Genomic DNA, 10,062 nt, shown 5'->3' with positions numbered 1-10,062 from the left:
GCTTTATTTATGTAGCACTGTACAACTTGTTTGAAGAATTGTGGTTGTAGAAGTTTAAATGGATAGATATGCAGATCCAGTATTTGAGCAGAAGTTCAAAAGCACTGGTTGAAATGAAGTCCAGAATGATTTATCTCGCTGAGGATAGGAAATAGTTATTGGAATCCAATTGTTCCTTTCCATATTACCATTCAATAAGTCATTAAAGGGATAGTCAACCGATGGTAAAAAGGTGTTTGGTTGACTTAATGGAAAAATTGTTGCTGCAGAGGTTTAATGGGAAAATTGTTGTTGCAGCCACAATGTCTCCTTCCAGTTCCTTCCAGAATGTGCAAAGAGCAATTCCTGTATTTCAAAATACATATCGGAAAAGGTTTCGAGGAGCAGAGTGTGCCTTTGAGAGCTTGGTTCATGGGATAATAAAACTGGTGATACCCCACCATTTGAAACAACATGAGCTGACTTCCCTTAAGGTACAGCCCTCTGTGCATCTGGCACAAGACTTAGGATTACAGTGCACCCTTTTGTTATGCGGGGATCTATTCCGGACCCCACCCACCCCCACATAAAAAAAGCGCGTATGCTCAAGCCCCGTCATACGCGGGGGCACTGTACTTGATACATGTTTTACAGATTGCGTAGCACTGGTCTGACAACAGCTGCTTTCAGATTCTTCCTGAGCTTCAACCAGTTTCAAGGTGCCATCTCTTCCTAATGAACAAGGAGTGAATGGCTGCATATCCTCCATCATTACACAGATGGAATCTGGGAAACTTGTGTTCAAGCAACATTGGAGTGTAATCAAGATGCCAACAGCTATTAAGACAGTTGGAAATTGTGCCATTTGTCTTGAACTCCCTTCACTTTTTGTATTCCAGACCACAGGATCACCCCCAGTATTTCCCTAAGTTTATTGAAATCAGCTCTCCTAAAGTTTAAAATGTGTGTCTGGGACCTGAATAGACAGGCCAAAATAAATCTTTTTCGGGTCACTTTGGAGGTGTGTTGTTCAAGTGTCACACACATCTTAAGAAGATAGAAGCTGCGCCAAAGCCGCGTTCCAGTCCTTAGTACTGGAGCCTGGCTTTGGCATGGTTTCCAGCCTCTTAGGATGCATACATCATTTAAACAGTATCCCTCCAAAGTGACCCAAAGCTGCTTTATTTTGGTCTGTCTCTTTGGGCCCTCAGACTGTAAGAACGCTTCCAACAAGTATGGCATGCGCTCTGGTTTTCACATGTTTCCCCATAGCTCCCCACCCCACAAGCTGAATGTCTGAATCTTTCTTTGAGAGCAACCAAGGTGGCATGGGAAGTTATAGAGACACTTCTGGAAGCAAAGATGGGCAGCTAGACTATGACAAAAATAAAATAAAACAAAGGAACAATGGCTCCTCTTCATAGAATCATAAAACCATAGAGTTGTAAAAGGCTAGGACCAGGTGGAAGATGAGGGACCATGTATGCCACCTTGTGTTCATTGGATGAAAGGCAGATCTCTAACTAACAATAAAGAAGGACATTTGATAACATCCTGAAGGTTTCTTCCACAGATCTTTATTGTATTATAGGAGACTCAGCCAAAGAGAGTGTTGTAAGGCTGGGAGATGCGGATTGATCGACGCATCGGATCTCCATGTCTGTGGCTGGACACGCTCACTACTACATCTCAGTGTCTAGTTGCAAGGATGATTTGAGCAAAAAGGATAAGATCCTTGCATGTGAGTTGTCCCCTCGCATTTATATTTACTTGTTCAAGAGCAGGATTGAGGGCAACAATTTTCTTTTGATAGCATGTTTGGGAAGGAAAGGCAATAAGGAAGATAGTGAGTACACATCAGGGAGGTATCTCTCAGACAGCATTAAGACCCGTCTGTATATCCCCAAATTATCCTTACTAATGGTGTTGGTTATTACCTTTAAAGCCCTACATGGTTTGGGTCCCGGTTGCCTCCAGGATCGCTTTCTCCCATATAATCCTATATAGTTGGGTCCTCTGGCGGACATTTAATCAGCCAGGACTAGGTTACTATATATATACTCTAGTATAAGTCTAGGCATTCTAGTCAAAAATTTGGCCCAAAACATCAGAGTCAGCTTATCCCCAGGTCAAGGTTAAGTACTGTATGTTAACTCTCATAAAAATAGAAACCATTCCCTGGTGAAAGGCAAGAGTGTAATCTGTCCTAGAAGTACTGACCCTCCTCTACTCTTTCATCCATCCATCCATCCATCCATCGATCCATCCATCCATCCTTCAGTGTGAACACAAACAGTTATGTCTCTTGCAATTTTCTAAGTTCTTTGACATTGTCTTTCATCCTTTAGATCCGTTTGTTACGTGACCATAATTCTTACTCTCAACTTATCCATGAGTCATATCAAAATCCATCATTTGGCTCCCAAAACCTGCCCTCAACTTATACATGAGATCGACCTATAGTCGAGTATCTACAGTAGTTACTTTCATCCAGAGGACTCTTTTCTCAGCCGTCCCTAAAATGTGGAATGACCTCTTACACAAGGTCAGGGGGATAAGATTGCCAGAAGAGATCCGTCTTAAGTGCCTTCTTCACTGCCTCCAAAGCGGTAATAAGACGGATCTCCTCCGGAAGACCATTCCACAATTTAGGAACAGCTACAGTGAAGGCTCTTTGGGAAGTTGTTGTTAATCTAGACATTGGTTGTTCTAACAAATTCTTCCCAGTAGTTCTGAGAGTGCTCCACATTAAATACAGGACAGTAAGCTAATGTGGCCAACTAGGCCGATAAGCTCCTGGATATAGGAGCTTATCGCGTGAACTTTAAAACCGTCTCTAACTCTAACACATGGGATGGAGGCGGAGAGTATCATATGAATCGCTACCTAATTGCTGCCCGCCATCAGCCCGGGTCACAGCCACACTGCGCTAGCTCTTTTTAGAAGCCGGAAAGGTTCTGACTTTGAAAAAGTGCTGGCGGAAGGTGGCTGGGACCTGGCTTGGAACCAGGCTGATGGCGTGCAACGATTTGGCAGTGATTTAGTTGCAATAATCCCCACCTCCTTCCCGCATCCCAGCTGCAGCCTGGGAGGCTTGAGATGGTTTTAAAGTTCATGTGATAAGGTCCTATATAAACTAGCTCAGCTCGGGATATTGAGTTCTGCAAGGCAGCAACCCCCAAAGCTCCATGCATCCCTTTCAGACATCTCTGCCTTTCTGGATCCCTGACCTCCAGCACATACCTTTGGACTCCTCTCTCCAGCTTTGTCCCCTCTCAACCTTGGAATGGCTTTTCTTTGAACCTTGGACTGCCTCGATCATGCTCCTGCTTGCAAACCATTATGAGTTGTGGGACTGGCCTGGTTTTCTCCTCCTGGTTCCTAGTGATTGTAGGTGGGATCACCTGGATAGAGTTACCCAAATGAGATGGAAGTCAGGCATGTGTCACTATGATAAGATCCAAAATCTCTAGGAACAGGCTTAGACAGCAAGCTTTAATGTGGGAGGACGGACCAGACAAGTAAAATAACCTGTATCTAAATTGTAATTTGATGTATTTTACTGTTGTAAACCACCCGGATTCTTCGTGATTGGGTGGGCTAGAAATAAATCATTATTATTATTATTATTATTATTATTATTATTATTATTATTATCTGAGGAAGTAGGCTCAAGTCTACAAAACCTCATGCTGCCAACCTCTTTCTTCCTTGTAGTCTCAAAGGTGCTGCAAGATACCTTTCTGGAGGTCTCAGAAGATAATGTCATAAATCTGTGTCTAGATACAGGACCATCGCCAGATGCTTGTGATCCCCTCCACTCTCCAGCAAGAATGGAATAGCTGCTAGGGACACTTATTCTAGCAAAGCAGGCAGACAGGGAGTGGGGGATGGGCTTTAGCTTTTATGGTGGGAAGGGAGGACTACCAATCTCCACTACTATCAAAACTGTCTCCAATGGGATGCCACCTAGAGTCTGTTCCCTGCCCACTTTGCTTGTAGGCCTTCTGGAGAAACCCTGTTGTTTTGGCCTTCACTTTCCTTTTGGCATCTTGACCATACTCCAGTATTACTTGGCCACATGGGTCCCACTTTTCAGTTGTGAAATGTTGGAGGGGATGCGGTCATTCACATCTTGCCACACCTGGGTTTAGGGCATTGTATGTAAAAGATGGCACTTTGAAACCAGCGGAAGCTCAGGAAGAATCTCGAATGCACAGCAGGTTTTTTAGGCTAGTGTTACACTACCTGTAAACATCTACCACATAATCATTGCCTTGTGGCAGGTACACAGTAGACCATATATTAATAAATGAGACGTCATGTTGTTGAAAATGATGGGCTGTCACCATTTTTACCAGCCCAAAACAACAACAAAAATGATCCAAGGCACACTCTTCTCATGAAGGACTTCTAAAATAGGTCATGTATTTTGCAAACATGAAGTGCTCATCATTGCGCATTCTGGAAGGGGCTGGATAGAAATTTTCACCATCTAAAAGAGTCCTATCCTACATTCTTCAGGGATCCTTCCAGGACTGTGGTTACTGCCACATTTTGGAGGCCACTAATGGGTTCATAGCATAGTATCCTTTTCTGTGCAAGGTAGACCATTTGGAAGGCACATGAGAGTCAAAAGGAAATTTTGTTACGCTACACAGATTTTCAGCATCCATATCAATGGGGATATTGATATTGACCAACTAGTTGTTTTTTTTTGGGGGGGGGGGGGTATTCGTGCCACTCAGTTCTGGTTGTCTAGTTTTTCAAATAGAAACACAAAACAGCCCTCTGTGTTTCCATGCATCTCAAGATTATTTGGTCCATGTGAGGAAGACCGATATGAGACCCTCCTGAATTCTCACAAGAAGAGATCTCTTGTGAAAGTCCTGGTCTCCCACAAAACTGGAGTTCATGCAAGACCACAGAACTCTTGTGAGATGCCATCCTCGTTCAACACTTGAGGTGTGCCATACATAGTTCTGGTTCATGCGCTGCGCACCTCATAGACTCACGGAACCATAGAGTTGGAAAGGGCCCCAGGAGACATCAAGTCCAACCCATCTGCTCATAGTAGAAGCTCCAGATCCAGGATCCCCAGCAACAGGGAGTTCTCCAGACCCTTTTTGGAGACCTCCAGAGAAGGAGACCACAACTCCAATTTCTGTTATTGCAGCTTATATCACAGGCTATGGCTATTTTCATTGACACAGAGCTATTAAATGCATTTCAAGAATAAGTTACTCATACAATCCCCTTGCTATCCAAGCCAATTGTCTGGATTATTAAATCTTGGATTTAGGTGGAAAAAGACAGTCACAGGCCCTTTACAATTTAGAAGAAAGAGCTGGTAGACACTGTCCATTTCTCCACCAGATCATTGCTGCTGCAAACGCACAACCGCAACAACGATCCACTGCAAAAAGGAGCTCTAAAATGGAGCTCCTCCCACGACTTCGCCAAGGTGCCATTTGGTTCCTGGGTTTTCGCGGTGATGTGTCTTGTGCACCACGCCATTTGGACACATCGCACAAGACACATCATACACTGAGTCAAGATGGTGCAGCACATACATATTAGGATTCGGGAACATGCAGTTGCTGCACACTCCTGAACCCTAAAATCACCGCCGGCACGCCACAAAGCGCCCATTTGTACCGGGCCACAGACAGATGGTAGCCCTAGTCAGAAGAAACCCATTAGTTAAAGTGGTGGAGTCTCCTTCCCTGGAGGTCTTTAAGCAGAGGCTGGATGGCCATCTGTCAAGGATACTAAGATTGAGAGCTCCTGCATGGCAGAATGGGTTTGAACTGGATGGCTTTTGGGGTCTCTTCCAACTCTATGGTTCTATGATTCTATGAATGGCTTTGTTTAAACCTATCTGCTATATGTAAATCTTCACTAATTCAATTCAACAAGGTGGGGAAAACTCATGTTAGCTATTTTCTTTCCAATGCAAGAAGCTTTTTTTAAAAAAAAAGAAAACAGTTTTTGGAGATTATTTCAAGTCAAGACTTATTCTGAGCACAATTTGCACACTGGATTTATTTAATTGTTTTTTTAAAAAACACAGAAAACAGCCTTTTCTCTGGAGGAAACAGTGTTTTCCGCCCATGTTATAAGAAGATGATCGTATTGCTTTTAAAGCGCCTTTTCCACAACGGGATAAAAGGCTCGTTTTTTAAACTGGGTTTTTTCGCACTCGCCCGGGGGCCAGGCAAATGCAAGCGACATGCAGCCCGGATCTCAGCCACGCTTATCCAGTGGCTTTTCCAAAACGAGGTTTTGCAAAGCCCCTGGATACGCATAGCTGCGTACGGGATTCCCCCGCAATCGACAAGTGCGCTAACACTCAGTTTTAAAATTCATTGTGTCTTTATCCCGCCATTGGGAAAGGCGCTTTAAAAGCAATGGGATACTCTCCTATGTGTGACTCCTGAAACCCTCCTCCCCAAAGCCCTCAAATGGGGAAGGCTATTTCAAAACATTATATAAATACTGATAATATTAATCTCGAAGGGGGATTTAACTTATTAATGTTATAGTTTTGGATTGTCCTCAGTTGTCGCAATGAATTGGTACAAATGACTTAATGAAGAAGGTATAGACGTAAGTCAGGCCTTAGAATGAAATCCTACAAGGCAACAGACACACATTTTGCAATAGGAATTATATTAATCTTTTTCTTTGGGATGTTACTCGTTTCAGCTTTGAATTTAACATTTAACATGTTAAACATTTGATGTGTACCTAACGACGAATACTTACGTGGAAACCATTTAGAGAGGTTCAACGGTCAAAACCTTTCGCTTCCCTTCCTAATGAGATACTATTGGAAGTACAAAATGTTTCAAGCTTGCAATGTGCTGATATGAGATACTGATATTCTTTAGTAGTGCTATGGTTTAAATGAAGATCAATATGATCTCTGTAATTATATCTTTAATTTATATGCTTTTTTTAAAAAAATGCAAAATTAATAAATACAAAAATAAAGAGGAAGTCTGATTTTTCAGTAACGTTTCTTGCCAAAACAAGGACAAAGCCCCCAGAAATGGCCCACTAATGTACTGATTTCCTTTCCACAAACCTTCAAACCTACCAAAACAGGAGGAAGAGGGACGGAGGAGGGAGTAGATAGGTAGTAGATAGGACCAGGTGGAAGATGAGGAACTATCTATGGCACCTTGAGATCATTGGATGAAAGGCGGATCTCAAACTAACCATAAAGAAGGACACTTGACAACATCCTGAAGGTTTCTTCCTCAAATCTTTATTGTATTATAGAAGACTCAGCCAAAGAGAGTGTTGTAAGTCTGGGGATGCGGATTGACTGATGCATTGGATCTCCATGTCTGCAGCTTCACATGCTCATTACTACATCTCAGGTTCTTCTTCCAAGGATGGTTTGAGCAAAAAGGATAAAAGCTCTGAAATTGAGATATCTCATTGCCTTTAAAGCTGCTTGTCCAAAGAGAGGATTGAAGGTGATAAGTTCCTTTTGGTAGCATGTTTGAGAAGGAAAGGAAATAAGGAAGATAGTGAGTACACACCAGGGAGGTATCTGTCAGACAGTATTAAGACCCATCTGTATCTCCTCAAATTATCCTTACTAATGGTGTTGGTTATTACCTTTAAAGCCCTACATGGTTTGGGTCCAGGTTGCCTCCAGGATCACTTTCTCCCATATAATCCCTTATAGTCGGGTTCTCTGGCGGACATTTACTCCAGACAGCCAGGACTATGCTACTATATATACTCATATATAGGTCTAGACATTTGAATCCAAAATTTGACCCAAAAAAATCTGAATCAACTTATCCATGGGTCAAACTACTGTACTTTAACTCACATAAAATAGAAACCACCTTCTGGTGAAAGGCAAGAGTGTAATCTATTATTATTATACTTTATGTTTATAGGGCTGTAGATTTGCACAGCACTGTACATACTATTAGTCTTATACTTTATTAATCTCTCCTAATCTGTCCTAGAAGTACTGACCCTGCTCTAATAAATAAATTATATATATATATATATATATATATATATATATATATATAATTTTAAACAATTTGCCAAGCAATCAAAGCGGACTACAACAGACTAAAATATATCCATATATACATAGTAACACCCACCCTTAAAACAAGATTAAACAGTATAAAACTAAAAATAACATTTTAAAAATCAAAACAATAACCATGGGCAGAGTTCGATAATAATAATCTTCTCTTTCTTTCTTTCATCCATCCATCCATCCATCCTTCAGTGTGAACACAGACATTTATGCCTCTTGCAATTTTCTATGTTCTTTGACATTGTCTTCCTTTGGTTCATCCTTTAGATCCATTTGTTATGTGACCATAAGTCTTACTCTTACTTTTGCCCACCAAAATAAAGTGGATATTTGGATGGGAAGGGAGTTTATTGGGCCAAATCTTCCAAAGGCACCAGGTTCCATTTGATTTTGGGAGCTAGGTAGTACTTTCAGTAGGTTAGTACTTGGAGGAGAGACCGAGAAGAAATCCCAGCTGCTGCAGGCTGTGTTTCAGAGGAAAGAACTGGACAAACCACTTCTAGGTCCTCATTGCCTAAGAAAGCCCTGAGAAATGTATTTGTCCATCATAAATCAAAAGGAGACTTAATGTCTCTTACAGACAGATGAACAGAAAGAGAGAGAAAGGTCCAAAACACACGGCAGATATAACCCAGTTTGGGACTGCTTTAACTGCCCTAGCTCAATGTGAGGGAACCTTGGGAATTGTAGTTTATTGTGATATCAAAACTCTTTGACAGGTAAGGCTAGATTTCACACAAAACTACAACTTACAGAATCCCCTACCATTGAGCAAAGCAGTAAAAGTGGTCTCAAACTGGGTTATTTCTGCAGTGTGTTTTGGTCCATAGATGCTGTAATGGAGCTATCTCATGATGATGATGATGATGATGATGATTGATTATTATTATTATTATTGTTATTATCATGAGATACCTCCGATAATTCCCATTTATTCCAGGGATCCTTCCAGGACTGTGGTTAATGCCACATTTTGGATGTCACTAATGGGTTGCATAGCATAGTATCCTTTTCTGTGTAGGGTAGACTATTTGGAAGGCACATGAGAGTCAGAAAGAAATTTTGTCATGCTACACAGATTTCCGGCATCCATATCAAGGGAGATATTGATATTGACTAACTAGTCTTTTGGGGGGGGGATTCATGCCACTCAGTTCTGGTTGTCAGGTTTTTCAAATGGAAATAATTCTTATTTATTCACATTGTTCTAGAAGAACCCTCCTTTCCATTCTGGAACCCGGATTGATGGATTTTTATAAGACCGATGGATAAGTTGAGAGTAAGACTTATGATCACATAAAAAAAGGATCTAAAGGATGAAACAAAGGAAGACAATGTCAAAGAACTTAGAAAATTGCAAGAGACATAATTGTTTGTGTTCACACTGATGGATGGATGGATGGATGGATGGATGGATGGATGGATGGATGAGTAGAGGTCTGTGGTCACCTTTAACTAAATGTTGCACTGAAAGACCTAGAGTTTCCTAGAGAGAATACAGTGCACCTGCGTTATATGTGGGCACACTATATGCAGCTTTGAGTGTATGCGCTCAAGCTGCGGGGAGTGCGAGGGGTGCAAGGGGCAGCATGTCCCATCTGAATGAATGGGGTGTGCACCCATAGTGTGTGTGTGCTGCTGTGCCACCATGCTCATGAGCCCCATTCACTTGAATGGGACTTGAGCATAGGTGGAATTTGCCTTATGTGGGGTGTGTATGTCCGGTACAGATTCTATGCGTAAGGGGAGGTTCCACTGTACTCTACTAGGCCTTTGTCGTTCCTTCAGTGCAGTTCTAAGGTCAGGGTCTGGCGGATGTTGACCACAGAGTGGAGGACCTAGAGATTCCTAGGGAGGTGTCCTCTCAGGTCTAAAAACAGTGTTTTTGTTATTTGCGGTTTCTCCATATTCACGGGGGTCTTGTGCCCCTAACCCAAGCGAATTGGTAAGGTAAGGACATGCATATATATATATATATATATATATATATATATATATATATA

This window comes from Sceloporus undulatus, chromosome 9 (genome assembly GCF_019175285.1).
Source record: "Sceloporus undulatus isolate JIND9_A2432 ecotype Alabama chromosome 9, SceUnd_v1.1, whole genome shotgun sequence".
NCBI lineage: Eukaryota > Metazoa > Chordata > Lepidosauria > Squamata > Phrynosomatidae > Sceloporus > Sceloporus undulatus.
Note: the sequence above shows the minus strand (reverse complement) of the source record.